Raw genomic sequence first — 16,342 nt, 5'->3', positions numbered from 1 at the left:
GCAAGCCCATATGATTTCTGAAATTGTGGTCAACTTGAACCACTTTTCTGTTGACCAGAATCATTCCCAGTCTTCAATTTCTTGTTTCGATATTCGTCTTTGTCCCTCAAATTCTCCTCTTCCACTTGTTGCACATAGACTATAAGCCTAGATATGTCCATGTAACCAATCAACATTGCAGCCCTACTTTTTTTGGTTGAAGCACTACCTAAACCAGCAACAAAAAAACTCATCTAACTCCTCATACCCTTCACCATCTCCGAAGCATAGCAAGACAGTTGGGTGAACTTCAACCCATAATGATGAACACTCATGGAATCTTGTTTCAAAGTGAGGAACGCCCGTACCTTTTCCTCCTTCAATTATCAAGAAAAGAACCTCTCTAAGAAAACTTATTTGAAGCAAGCCCAACTTGAATGTGTAATGACCCGGATCCGAAAAGATCATTTTTGATAATTTTTAATTGTCATTTAACTAAATTAATTAATGTCGGGTAATTTATTTATTTTTAATAATAATAGGCCAAGTTTGAAATATTTAAATAGGTTATTAGAAAGTGTTACTTTTAATACATATATAATTTTAAAAAATGGAAAAGGAATTAATTAAATAAATTAATAAAATAATAATAAAAAAAAGGGGCAAAGTGCCCTAGGCTATTAAAAAGCCGCATGGCTTAAAGAAACAGAAAGAAAGGAACGATCTGGAAAAAAAAATACGCAGGTAAGAAAAGAAAAGAAAGGGAGAAAAGAAAAAGAAAAAGGAGGAGAAACAACGATATTTTTATCTCGAGATATCAAGGTAATTATTCTTATCCTTTCTATTAAATTTTTGAGTAACTAGGAATAGATTTTTAGGTTAAAACGTGTATAATTTATACTAATATGTGAACTTGGGGTTATAAATGTGTATAAGTATTATGGTTCAATCATTGGACAATGATTAGTCCTAATCATTGGACAATGATTACTCCAAGATTAGGATTATTAATAGTGGAACGATAAATATGAATTTGAACATTGAAAATAAGTGGTTTCAGCAAATAGTTTTGTAGTCCGCCATTGGTGTGTAGGGTAGTTAGTTTCGGCTTTAATTATTTTCATTTGATTATCATATTAGGATTCAAGTTTTGATATATTGAGATATGTGTTAAATAGTGGGTGCATTATGATATATAAAAATCATTATAATTATGTTATTCGGAGAATTAAGATTTAACCCTAAACTTGAAATTCAAAAAATATGAGATTTGATCAATTGGTTGGAATAAAAATTTAGAAATTTTATTATAAATTTGGATGAGTTTTGGGTGTAAGCTAGAGATATAGCAATATGAATGTTGTTAGTTTCGAAATCATATCGTGGTTATTTATTTGAATAGATTTTATTGGTTTGGAAGTCAACCAAAAAAGGAAGGCTCAAGTTTTGGAGTCATTGTTCGACTATTTGAGGCAAGTGGATTTCTAAACTCTTGTTAAGTGTATGAAATGTGTGTATGTCCTTGTGGTATATGTTGGGAGTAACGGGATAGGTGATGGGTTGACTTGTCCACATTGATTAATTCTAATGATGAAAAGAATGGGGATAACAAAAGGCATTGTGATTAATTGTTTATGTGTGTTGTGTTGAGAAATGGTTGAAGGCTTGTTGAATCATTGTTTATGTAACTTCATGTTTTTGTGGTTGTGAACTGTGCGATGTTATGAAAATGGTCATCTCCTCATTATATGTGTGAACTTGTCATCTGCATTATTCTGAGGCATTGGTTGTGGCAAGTGTTATGTGCATTGAGAAATAATGGGTACTTAAGAGGATGTACCATTTCGAGGGACGTATCGCGCGCCGCGATGGATACTATATTTCGAGGGACGTATCGCGCGCCGCGATGGTTACTATTATCGAGGGTCGTGTCGTGCGCCGCGACAGATGCATGGACAGATATGTCCCCCATGGGTCCCGGACTGAGAGACAGCGGGTGTGTATCACTAGGTCGGACATGCATCATTATACTTGACATTGCATTCCATTACATTGCACATACTTATCATTAGTGAACTTGATATTGTGTTTTGCTGATCTAGTGATTGCCTTTTTGCGGAACTTGTGATTGTTGAATACTGAGCTTGTTATTGAGGATATATAATTTGTTGAAGTGTTGTTGTTGAGGATATGTGATTTGTTGAAGTGTTGTTGTTGAGGATATGTGATTTGTTGAAGTGTGTTATTGAGGATATGTAAATTTTTGGAAGTGTTGCTATTGAGGATATCTAATTTGTTTAAGTGTTGATGTTGAGGATATATAATTTGTAAAGTGTTGTTGTGGAGGGTATGTAATTTGTTAAAGTGTTGTTGTGGAGGTTATGTAATTTGTCTAAATGTTTTTGTTGAGTTACGTTCTATGTAAACTGTGAGTTGTTAGGTTGGGCTGATGTTTATGTAGGTTGTAGTTGTGGAGGTTCGGTTGGGGGTGGTAGGAGTACCCGTATTTCATCCCCTTAGCTTGTGTTTAGGGGTTTACTTGCTGAGTACCGTATCGTTTGGTACTCACCCCTTGCTTCTACAAATTTTTGTAGGTTACTAGCCCGGACTTTATGATATATTCTCTTCTTTTCCGAGGCTTCCTGGAGATTTTGTGAGGTAGTTGTTGGTCATCTCAGCATCCCTCCTTACTCTTGTTTATGATTTTGTTCTACTCTAGAAACAATATCATATGAGACTTATATTTTCTTTTGATCCGATTGTAATACTTTAGACGCTTGTACACGTGACAACCAGGTTTTGGGGTATAATGTAAGTTGATAGTAAATTTTCCGCATTTTTATTGTAATAGTTGAGTTTTAGGCTTACCTGTCTTGGTGGGATAAGACGAGTGCCATCACGTCCATTTTTGGGTCGTGACAGAATGTGGGTCACCCTCTGCTCTACCATCCTTCCATTGATCAAACCAGGTTCTAGAAACACTTTTCTGTTAATAAGCATCCAATTCCACCCTTTCAACATCCACCACATGCATCACCGTATATACCTTCTTCAATTCTTTCACAAAGTTTTCCAGATCCTCATTAGTGTTTGCCACCATGAAACTAGGAGGATTCATTCCCAGGAACTCACAAACTCTCGAGGTGACAACCCCTTATTTTCAAGCTCCTTTATGTTTCCTATCTTGGATAGTTACTACTTAACTTAAGATCCGGATAATTTCTCAAAATTCGATATTTGTAACCTCTCCTTGGGGTAGTACATCCGGTGCTTTTGGAACCTCTTGTTCCTCAACATTTCCATAGGATGATCGACCTCTGATTTCTCTTCGTGGAGGCATGATGATATAAAATGTGTGTTAGCACGAATTAGAGAAAGACTTTTTAGAGATAAGCTTTAAAGCCAAAAAGAATGGGAAGAGGTGAGATGTTCCAAAATGTTTTAGCCTCCTAATCATAGATGTGGCGCGCTTCACACCGATGACTAAGACTCTACAGACATGGCTTCATAGAATCCCTAGGACTCTTGAACTTTGTCCTCGGATACCAACTTTGTCATGCCACTAGCCTACACCTTGGACGTGGCTAGAACTAGGAGACCATTTCTAGCTCCCAAGCAAACCCTTGGTCTAGCTTACTTAACTCAGCGGAAGAATAAAAGCAACGGAAAAAATATTTAAGGATATGTAAAAACAAATACTTCGTAAATTAATCTGGAAAAAATGGCACTTAAGTCTCAACAAGTAAATTAAATTCAAACTAAACTATTAACAATCTACAAAGCCTCTAAACTGTCTGAAGAGGGATGTTGGAATAGACCCCACATTATCCTAATGGGATAAGCTACAAGAAAAATAAAAGGAATATACTCAGAAACTCAAGGAAGCTCACAAAGTGACTGTGGAGTGCTTAACGGGATCAACGGTAGGCTGCGTCCTAATCTTGGTTACCTGCGTCGGCATCATGAAATGATACAGGACAACAAGCATCAGTACATTTAATGTCCGAGTATGCAAGTTGGAAAGTTAAGCAACACTTAGGCTTGAGAAGGAGTAAGAAAGAACACTTACCTTGGATCTGCTCAACTCATGATCTACTTACTCTTATTCAATATACGCAGTTTAAAGTGATTGCAATATAAAGAAATACTTACTGAAATTATGTTGTAATCTCTAAATGTATACAAGTTTACAAATAATATATGATATGAATGTATAAATAAAAAAAATTGATAATTATGAAAATACAATAGTTCTATGGGAACTTCTCTAATCGACAACCATCACTTAAGAGCTATAGTAATGATACAGCATTACTCGACCCACGTTGTCGGCATCCTAACCTTGCTAGGGTATAGGACATGAACTACCTAATGGATCCACTAGTAAACTATGAACAGGGTTCATTTAAAAAGTATGACCTTTTTCTACCCATGATGGCTACATGGCTTACATTGAGACTTGAGTTAATCTATACACGTATCCCCACATTAATGCTCAATGCTACTCCAAAAATATATATACACTGTCTCTTATGTTTTTTTGAAATATACTGATTCTGTGATTTTATATTTGTGCTCAAAACTTAGTTTTTGAAAATCTCTCTTGGAAATCGTAGTTTCCTCTTTCTTCTATTAATAAGTCATAGGATTTGTGGAAGTCTAGTTTCTTTCGCAAAGTTTGAAAATCTTTTAGTTTAAGCTCTGAGGTACTACTTAGTTTCCTTATAACTCTTGAGAACTAAACTCAACTTGATATTCTTTGCTTACTTGAATCTTAATTCTTAGGGAACAATTTGTTGTCTAATAGTTTTTGAGAATTTAACTCAACTCTTTACTCTTTCTTAACTTGAAACTTGAGTCTTAAACAAAGTTAAATTTTTTACATAAGACTCTTGAAAACCTTGAAGAACTTAACTTTAATTTACTTCTTACCTTCAGACTTGACTATTAACTTTCCTTGACATTAATCTTAACTTTTCTTGAATTGGATTATGGATTCAAGGATAGTGATCTATTATTTCATATTGTTTAGATGTACTTAAGAGTGTTGGAATCAACTACGAATGGTAGGTAAATCACTTAGGAAATTGTACGGAAAGATAGGGAAAGAACGGGGTCTCCAGGGGGTCGTGGCGCTCTGAGAGTCCTGCGGCACCAAAGCCTGACGGATAGAGGCAGCTCCTTGGTGATCTGGCTGGCACGTCACGCCAATCACTATCAGGCAGAGGCTTCCCTGACTGGCTTCGGCAGGCGTGGCGCCCCAAGTCTTGTCTGACGCAATTTTTGACTTTTCTTCTTCAATTTTCAGTTCTAACTCTTCGAAACTCCCTTGGATCCCACCCAAAACTCTTATGATCCATAAAAATTTTGTTACCCAAGAGTTGAGACCCAAAAACAGCCCGAAAATACGAAATAAAACTACTAGAGATCAACAAGAAATCAACCAACAAGAACAAACTTTTCATTAAAAACTTCAAGATTTACTTTCCAATAAGTCTAAATTTATGTTATGAATCAATTTGGAGGGTGGGTGAAAGAACCCAACACCAAAGGATCTCAGATACCTTGATAAGGATCAACCCCAAAAAAATCCACGCAACGTTCTTGGCGTTCGTGGACAATTCTTGGTCTTTTCTTCTTCTCTCTTTTTCTCCCAAGCCCTAAACATTTCAAATCATGTAAAAACTGATTTGGGACTTGTCTTTACGCCTAATTAACCTTAAAAATGAATTAGAAATTAATAAGGTGAAAATTCAACTTTTCCAGTACAAAAATCCGAATAAGGAATATCCTTTGCCCAACATCCCAACTTCCAGATGTCCGAATAAGGAATATCCTTTTCCCAACATCCCAACTTCCAAAATTCATATCTCCCTTACACGACCACGAAATTCATCAAACTTGGCTTCGTTGGAAGATTTTCCGTCGAGCTTTCCATTCATATAATGAACTCATCCACACTCCTCTTGAGCTGGAAATGATGGCCATTTGAAAATATCCAAAACTCACTTTTGAATTTTGAAAATTTCTTAGATTTCCTTACTTATTTCCAAATTTGATTATTCCTGTTTTATCTTAGCTTGACCTTAGTTAACTCTAGATACGAGATTACATATAGGACATTCAAGGAATACTTTTCTGCATTTGACAAATACATTAGAACATATATAATTAATATAATTAATAGATACATTGCGTTAGGATGAATTAAGAGAAACATCCACGCACTGTCTCGTTAAAACCTTACTAGGAAAAACCCTGTGGGAAAAAAGCCTAGTGAAGAAAAAAGACTACCCACATTTTTTAATATGCCTTGAAAAATCCCGTGGGAAAAAGCCTAGTGAAAGAAAAAGAGTACACAATCTTGTAATAGGCCTTTAGTGTTGCCCCATTAAAATCCTTACTAGTAAAACCCGATGGGACAAAACCTTGTCTAAGGAAAAAAGAGTACAGTGCGTATTTACTCTCCCTAATGAAGAACTTATTTGATATCTTGGAAACAATGCATTCCAATCTTATATCTTAGCTTCTCAAATGTAGAAGTTGGCAATACCTTATTGAATATATCTTCAAGATTATCACTTAGACGAATTTGTTGAACATTTATCTCACCCTGTTGTTGAAGATCATGTGTGAAAAAGAACTTAGGTGAAATATGCTTTGTTCGGTCTCCTTTGATATATTCTCCATTTAATTGAGCTATGCAAGCAGCATTATCTTCATACAACGTTGTTGGAATCTTTGTTTGCACATAAAGACCGCATAATTGCAAAATGTCTTGAGTTATTGATGTTAACCATACACACTATCAACTAGTTTCATGAATGACTATTATGTCTCCATGATTTGAAGAAGTACCAACAATAGTTTGCTTCATCGAACGCCATGATATAGTTGTACCTCCTTATGTGAATAAATATCCTGTCTGAGATCGAGCTTTTTGTGGGTCAGACAAATAGTCAACATCTACATAACCAACTAATTCTGACTTGGATGTATTAGAATACAACAATCCCTTATCAATTGTTCCTTGAAGATATCTGAATATATGCTTAACGCCTTTCTAATGTCGTGAAACAAATATCTGGTCAGGTATTTTTGATAAGGTACGTTAGTGCCCCAATAGTACTAAGATGTGGTTTTTCATTACCAAGAATTTCTTCATCATTTTCTTGAGGTCGGAATGGCTCTTTATTTATATCAACATATCTCACAACCATCGGGGTAATCAATGGGTGTGATTTATCCATGTAAAATCATTTTAAAACCGTTTTAGTATATGTTGATGGATGGATAAATATTTCATTTGTAAAATTTTCAATCTGAAGGCCAAGACAAAAAATTTTCTTGCCAAGATCTTTCATTTAAAATTCTTTCTTCAATCACTCAACGGATTTTGAAAGCTCTTTAGGAGTTCCGATGATATTCAAGTCATCAACATAAACATATACCTTCATATAAAAATATAAGGACAAATAGACTCATTTTTATACCCTTCTTTTAGCAAATATTCTCTAAGACGATGATATTCAAGTCATCAACATAAACATATACTACATTCACCCTTATTGTTTCAATACATATATTTCTGAAAAGCTTTATTGAACAACTTTCTTTTAACTTTTTATATGATTCAGTAACTTTGAATGCTTCAAGGATTTTCATAAGAATATTATGGTCTAGCGAGCCAAACAAATAGGTCGTGACAACGTCTATTAACTCATATCAAGCTTTTCATTAACTGTCATATTTATTAAATACCTAAAGGTAATTGCATCTACCACAGGAGAATACGTTTCCTCATAATCAATGTCAGTCCTTCATGTAAATCCTTATGCTAGAAGTAGTGCTTTATATCTTACGACTTTACAATTTTTAATTAATTTTCCCACAAAAACCCATTTATGCCCCTACTGGCTTGACACCTTTAGGTGTTCGGACTATTGATAAAAAATCTTCACGTTTTTCAAGTGAAGCCAATTCTGTTTGAATTGCTTCCTTCCATATATGCCAATCATTTATCGGTTTATATTCATTGACAAATCTTGGTTTCAAATCCTCATCATGCTGCATTATTTCAAGGGCAACATTATAGGCAAAAATATTATCCACCACAATATTATTTCAATACCACCTTTTTCTCGTCGAAACATAATTTATAGAAATTTGCTCATTCTAATTATTTTCAAGTACATGGACCTCCTTTGTTGTGTCATCATTTATTATGTATCAGAGCTTTTCATGAGTAATTGCCTTTGTATTATGATTATCATCTTGATCATTTATTCCTTTTCTTTTTTGAGGATTTTTATCCTTGGAACCAATCGGTCTAACACGTTTTAAGCGTGGTCAAGACTCATTCGTCTTAACTCTTTATCCTATAGAGACATCAACTCGAACTTGAACATTAGCAGCTGGGATATATGATTTAGTAACCCGTGAAAGGTTAGTAAAATGCATTCGACAGTTGATTTGCAATATTCTGCAAAAAGATTTGAACTTCTTGCTCACATTGATTTATTCGAGGATATAAATGAGACACAAAAAGTGTATTCCAATCTAAATCTCATTTCCAAACTGGTTTTGTTCTCCCCCTAATGTTGCATATACTGATTCATCAAATGACAATCAGCAAACCTTGTTGTACATAAATCTCAAGCTCTAGGTTCCAAATATTTTATAATAAAACGAGATTCATACCTAACATATATCCCCAATCTTCTTTGGAGATCAATCTTCGTGCATTGTGGTGGAACAATTGAAACATATAGCGCACAACCAAAGATTCTATGATGAGAAATGTTTTGCTCTTGACCAAAAACCAATTATAATGGGGGAGATGTCATGATAACTGGTTGGCCTTATGCGCACAAGTGTTGTTGTATGTTTAATAACATGCCCCAAACCAAAACATACAACTTTGTTATCATCAATAAGGGTCCAGCTATCAATTAAAGATATTTAATCAATGACTTAGGTAAATCGTTTAGAGTATGAACATGTGCAACAGGATGTTCAACTGTTATTTCAGTGGACAAACAATAATTATTAAATGCCTGAGATGTAAATTCACCATCATTATCAAGACGAATTTTTTTTTCCATAATCTAGAAATTTTTCTTTTAACCTTATTATTTTAGCCAACAACCTCGCAAAAGCCATATTGTGAGTTGATAATAAGCACACACGAGACCATATTATAGATGCATCTATCAAGACCATATAATATTTAAATGGTCCACATGCATGGTGAATAATTCCACATATATCACCCTATATTTATTCAAGAAATGCAGGGGATTCCACCCCAACCTTAGACACTGATGATTTAATAACCAACTTTTCTTGTGAACAAGAAGCCAAAAGAATTCCTTTGATTGAAAAACATTTCGGTTCTTCAAAGTATGCCCGTGTGAATTTTTAATTACTTTGCGCATCATATTATAGATAGGATGGTCCAACCGGTTATGCTTAATGATAAAATTATTAGAATTAGTAAGCCTTTTGTTTACTACGGCATGTGATTTTACTGTACCAATATTTATATGGTATGACACAGAAGAAAGTGCTGGCAATTTTTTATGTACAGTTTTCTCATCGCATTTATTGTAGTAATATAAAGGTATTCCACCTTTCCTCCATTCGCAATCTCAATATGATTGTCATTTTGGCGAATAACCTTGAACATAACATGTTTCTATGAGACTTTCTACAATACAATGTATGATCAGTTACCAATAATGTTCCTCCAGGTAGTAATAAGGTCGCTCTTTCAGATCCTTGAATCAAATTTGTACCACCGGGTATTGTATTAACATATGCTTTTTTCAGTACCAAATGAGATAAATATTTCTTTTCTCTTTGTATCGTATGAGTTGTGGAACTGTCCAGAAGATAGATATCTCCACCACACATCTTGGATCCAACTGAAGACTGAAATTATTTAACTTCGTTAAAATAAAAATACATAAAAAGAAGTACGAAATATAACAAAAGAAATCTTAAGTTCATAAACCTTAATTAAGACATTAAAAATATATAAAAAAAATATTATTCATTTCCTATTTCAATTGTGATCTCCAAAGAAGTCCTCATCTTCCATTTGACTAATATAATCGAACCTATCAAAAGCATCATCTTTCAATGCTAAGTTTTCCTCAACGTTCTCATTATATTTTTGAGAAGATCCTACCTGAACATCATCTTTAAGAGTCAAATGTTACTCTACCCGAGCATTAGAAGAGGAGGCACCGCCTTTATTTCCTTTCCTTTTAAAGGAATCCTATACAGCCTAACAAAATGCTCAGGTTCCCAACACTCGTTTTTCCAATGACCTTTAAGTCAAGAATGATGATAGTGATCGTCATTTCCTTTAGCAGGATTATTTTGAGAATCTACTTGTTCTCCCTTTTGTTATGAGCACCACCTCGACGATTATTATATTTTCTTTTGCATTTGTCACTCCCGCGCATATTGTCATGGCCCCTATTACTTTGTCTTATTTCAAATTGATCGTGTGCTTCAACCACGTGTGCCTTCGGTAATGGAGCACATCCAGCGGGATGGGCTTCATGATTTTTTATTAAAAGGTCATTATGTTGCTCAGCCACCAGAAAACATGAGATTAGTTTAGAGTATTTCTTAAAATCCTTTTCACGATATTGTTGTTGTAATATCATATTGGAGGCATGGAAAGTAGTTAGTGTCTTTTTCAACATGTCCTCATCTTTTATAACTTCCCCACATAATTTTAATTGGGAAGTGAGACTAAATACATCAGAGTTATACTCAATTACTGTTTTATATCTTGAAATGGTAAGTGCATCCACTCATAATGAGCCCTTGGCAATATCGTTGCCTTCAGGTGGTCATACCTACCTTTCAAGTCTATCCATAAGTCAAGTTGATCTTTCACTGTTATGTATTCAACCTTAAGGCTTTCATCAAGATGATGACGAAGGAGAAGCATAGCTTTCATTTTATCTTTACTTGATGTCGCATTTCCTTGGATTATACTATCACCAAGACCCTTAGCGGTAAGGTGAATTTCAACATTAAGCACCCGTGACAGATAATTCTTTCCACAAATATCAAGGGTCACTAAATTCAATCTTTGACAAACTCGACATGATGAAAACTATCATAAAATAATTTTGAAATAATATTATGATTTTGGTTTGTTTATTATCAATAACAAATTATACTTTATGTTCAAAAGATTAATAATTAGTAGAAAGTATTTTATATGCATGAACATGGAATGTTACAAAAACATGTAAACTTATAAAGTATGAAACAGTAGATTTAATATATGTTCTAAATTTTTTTAAATATTAATTTCTAGCTTCAATATAGTTATTAACATAAAACATTTGAAAGTTTTTCATGTCATATTTAATATAATACTACTCTCTTATGACACACAAATATTTATCATAGATTTATGGCAAGAAAATATTTACAAGTCTTCTAACTATAATGTTATCATATTTCTTAGTATTGAATTTAGAGTTATAAATTAGTGGCATAAACAACATAATAATATAAACTTGAAAAATATTGATTATTATGCCTATAAAGTATTGTAATAATACCTAAAGCAGCTTATACATGCAGTAATAAAAATACTAATCAAAGAGTTATGCAAGTTCTATTAGAGATGTTATAAACACACAAATATATATCTGACCCTAAAAGAAAGTTGATAAACTTTTAGGAATTAATTTCGAATTAAGTATGTCTCAGTTGGCTAGAGACTCGTGCTGATAACGCGTTCTAAAACAAAAGGAAAAGACAAAATATTTAAACAAAATAGGAACATAAAATAGTGATGGAAAGTATAGAATAGATAGTATTCTTATTATCATCAAGTGTGTTTCACAAGGGTGAAAGACCACCCTTTTATAGGACATTAAAGCAATACTTTACAGTTGTTGACAAATACATTATAACATATTCAATTAATACTATTAATAGATACATTATGTTAGGATGGATTAAGAGACACATCCACACAATTAAAGTGGATTTGTAAACACACTTCAAGATGAAGGTTGAACTAATTTTGATGCTGTCAAAAGGGGATCATACACGAGAAATTAAAAGCTTTGAGACGTCAAAGATCAATATCTTTCAAAAGCTAATGCCTGTAATTCTTTTAGGGATGAATACTTCTCTTAATATATTTATTGAACTAAATGATCTAGGACTTACAAAACCTAAAAATAGTTTCTCCCACCAATGCAGAACTTTTCCTTTACAATACAACTATTCTAACTGAGAATAACCCTTAAATAGTTGCAATATTTCCCTTGCTGGTCGATCTGATCATGATGTAGTTCAAATTGTCCGAACGACGAGTTCAAACTTAGATGAAACACATATTAGGAGCACCACAAATCGTGTAGGGTCATATTCCTTATGGCAAAATCCATGTCAAGGTTTCAGATGTCGGATATTTCAAAGTATGATGGGACTACATACTTACACAAAACATAAATACATGGGAAATATTAATTAATTGAATAAAAATACCTCTTTTTAAAAACATAAAAAAAAATGCGGAAAATTCATTAAAAGTTTGGAATCACTAGTACAACTATTTATGAATTCAAATCGTAACATTTAAGTCTCACAATAATACGAAAGGAGGAAAACCCGACATAAAGTAAAGGATTTGTGGACCAACCAAACAACTACAAAAAAAATATAGAGAGAAATTCTTCAAACACCACTAACGATCAGCGAATGGTGGTACTAGACTCTGAACCTGATATGATACTAATTGGGATATAGAATAAAATTGATGCAAAAAATTAAATACTAGGATTTCAATCAAGAAAACCTAATTGAAATTGATTCAAACACAAGAATTAGGATAGATGAAAAGGTAAGAAGAGAAGAAAAAAGGGCTAATTGATACGCAATTGAAACTCACATGGAATCAACAAATGAGTGACTCAACGTGAAATCAAGAGAAATAAGTCTTCAATCAAAAATTAGCATACACCCATCAATCTAGGCTAGTCAAATAATCCAAGGAAAAATGGCTAAGGCATCTATTTATAGGATATCTTTTACAAGAGTATCCTAATAGCTCAGAAGTAACTTTTTCAAACTATTTGAAATGTAACCAGAAATGGATCATCCTTCCCACCATCTCCTCATCTTGAATTTTTCCACTTGGCAAGGCGAAGATGGTGAAGGCCTTAAGTTGGTCAAAGTGTGTGACTTGCCTTGACAAGTTGCGAGATAGAACTTTAACTTTGGTGATGGACTTTAAGTTTGTATAGTGGCAGCTTGTTTCCTCCTCTATTGATCCTTTCACTCTCCAAGCTATCATTCACACGAGCTAGGAAACCCTTCCATTAGTGCCCAATAAGATCATTTTGAACTATTTTTTGTATCTAGCACAAATTTTACTAATCATACTTGTATTAGAACCTGCACAACAAGGTGCAGAAATAAATAGACAAGAGTGCAAATCCACATAAACTCAACAACGTCGTTGGATGACCTTAACATGAAGCGATGATAGTGTTTGTACCAACAATGCTCTAACTTGTACTCGATTTCAAATATTAAAATTTTATCTATTAGACCTTGACTAGAAGCTAAATCCAACAACAATCATAATCAACACAATCATCAACTCTCAACAACATTAGATATCACCAAGTCAAGATCCAGAACACAAAAGCACATAATGACCAAAAAAATTCACAACGACTAGCTATATGATAAAGAATGAATTAATATCGTGCACATAATATGTATATATCTGCTTGTTGACATTCAACTTTGACCTCTCTATACCCTACTCAGGTTGCTATTTTGACTAACGAAATTATTTTTAAGTTGATTATTTTCGTGAATCATATGTCGGTAACCTTAATTTTACATAAGTTTTGTTCTTGACCTAACCATAAAACTGTTGGGTTTTTGCAAGGTGTGAATTTGAAATAATAAGAGAAAATGAAAAATGTGGGGAACCAATTTTGGAGGGAAAATGAGAAGTCATTGTAAATTGCAAATGAAAAGTCTCCCATGTTGGTAGAAGAAAGGAAAGTCGTTATCCTTATATTTGGAAACACTTTCTTTAGTTCTTAAAGGGTTAAGAAGAAGATGCCCCCTCGTGTCGTCGTCGCTCGGCTTCAGCTTCGACTTTTACTTTGGTTGGACAAATGATATGATTGATTTATAATATTTTTGCACAAAATTTATTTCATCAATCTCATTAATTAATTTCCTACTTCTTACAAATTAATTCGGGATGTTAGTTAATTAGTTATTTAAAAGAATTAATTTAGAGCAATAGAATTTATATTGAAATTCCCATGCAACGTAATGTCATTTTGAATGGACCTATTCCTTACAGAAAAAAATTATTTTTCCCAAAAGACATAATAGTTTGAAGCAACAAGTGTGAACAGAAGCATTCATACAATTATCGAACAGACGCCTTCCTTGCTGCAAGTGGCTATGAATAGAGATGCTTTTTTCCATTTTTTAGCACTGAAAGCATAGATTTTCTTACCTAAACAAATTATCGATAGACTTAGTCTGTGTGTTCTCATGTTACTGTTCTTGCGTTTGCTGAAGTTATCGAAGTTTGAGATACCTCTACTTCTCTAACAGGTTAATTCGTTTTATCTTGGGAGAAATTAATCTGCAACCTCGGGTACAGTGAGGGGATTAAATTTCTTAAAAAAACACAGTGGTTTCTGTGGACTTGAATTTAAAGCATTCTGTCTATTTCATCCTATTTCTGTAATTTTTTGACCAAGCTGAATACATGATATAACAATATTAAGAAATTTATTAGTTCTGTATTTGAGGTTTCTAGAGATTAAAATCTTTGGAAATTGCTCAAAAATACCCCTAAACTATTTGAAATAACTCATCTATACGCTTAAACTTTATTTCGGCTCAAAACTACAGTTTCCGTCATAATATTGGGTCAAAAGTATCATTCTTATTAACATAAGTTGTTAAATACCACGTCGATGCTATATGGATGCCTAATGGATCCACTGCCACATAGACTAATTAAAACGGGTAAAAAATACCCTTAAACTATCCAAAATAGCTCATATTTACCCTTTAACTATATTTTGGCTCAAAACTACCCTTCCCGTTAAACTATAGAATAAAAAGTACCCTTCTTATTAACAAAAGTTGTTAAATGACGTGTGGATGTCACATTGCATGACAATAAGGTTTCACTGCCACATAGACTGAATCCCTAAATCCTAATTACTTCTCCCTCATTTCATTATTTCCAGAAATGATATATTCACCCGTTCTCCCTTTTTTCATGGCTAGGATTTCATACTTCTCTTCGTGGCTGGGTTTCAAAGTGAATATTCATTCTTGTAGGTTAGTAAATATTTTTTCCTATTTTATTATGTTTATGATTTAAAAGCATGACATTTAGGATTTCACAACTTTCTTCTAATTCCGCAGCTAAGGCTTCGTAGTTTTCTTCGGGGCTGAGTTTCAAAGTGGATATTCATGGTTGTAGGTTAGTAACTATTTTTTCTTATTTTATTACATTTACAATTTCAAAGTATGATAGTTAGAATTTCACATTTTTCCCGTCATTTCGCGGCCAAAGTTTCATAACTTTCTTTGGAGGTGAGTTTCAAAGTGGATTTTCGTGGTTGTTAACACAATAAAATAAGAAAAAAGTGTACTAACCTACAACCCCAAATATCCACTTTGAAACCCAGCTACGAAGAAAACTGTGAAACCCTAGCCACGAAGTGAGGGAAAAGGATGAAGTCATTTCTGGAAAATAATGAAATGAGGAGAAAACGAGTAATTAAGATTTAGGATTTAGTCAATGTGACTCATGTGAAATTTAACAACTTCCGATAATAAGAAGGTCATCTTTTGACAATATTTTGACGGAAAGGTTAGTTTTGAGTTGTAATATAGCTTAAGCGTAAATATGAGCTATTTCAGATAGTTTAAGGGTACTTTAAACCCTTTTCCTTTTAGTATATGTGAAATTAGAAATCTATGTGCATTCCACATGGCATTCATGTGGCATCCATGTGACATTTAACAATTTCCATTAATTAGAAGGGCACTTTTGACTCAATAGTTTGATGAAAAGGGTAGTTTTGAGCCAAAATATTATTTAAGGGTATATATGAACTATTTCAGATAGTTTAAAGGTATTTTTCACCCTTTTCTATAAAATCTTTATAGTTTTCTACTCTGTTTGAATTTTTAAAATTAATCTGATTAACTATAAAATGAACATAAAAGTTTTATTGTTAAAACAAAAACAGGTTGTGTAAGGATTTATTTTTTACTATTAGAATTTAACATACTAAAATTGCCTGTCATTTGTGAC

At 33.5% G+C, this 16,342-nt stretch overlaps 1 long non-coding RNA gene across 1 annotated transcript; it reads left to right on the top strand.

Annotated features, from left to right (window-relative positions):
* Positions 1-429: 429 nt before the first annotated feature.
* On the top strand, positions 430-2,817 carry LOC138348432 (uncharacterized). The gene is made up of 3 exons (XR_011221037.1): positions 430-801; positions 1,382-1,451; positions 2,574-2,817. It is a non-coding gene; the product is annotated as an uncharacterized lncRNA (long non-coding RNA).
* The last annotated feature ends 13,525 nt before the right edge of the window (positions 2,818-16,342 follow it).

Source organism: Solanum lycopersicum, chromosome 5 (assembly GCF_036512215.1).
Source record: "Solanum lycopersicum chromosome 5, SLM_r2.1".
Classification (NCBI taxonomy): domain Eukaryota; kingdom Viridiplantae; phylum Streptophyta; class Magnoliopsida; order Solanales; family Solanaceae; genus Solanum; species Solanum lycopersicum.
Note: the sequence above shows the minus strand (reverse complement) of the source record. Positions and strands in the feature narration are given on the sequence as shown.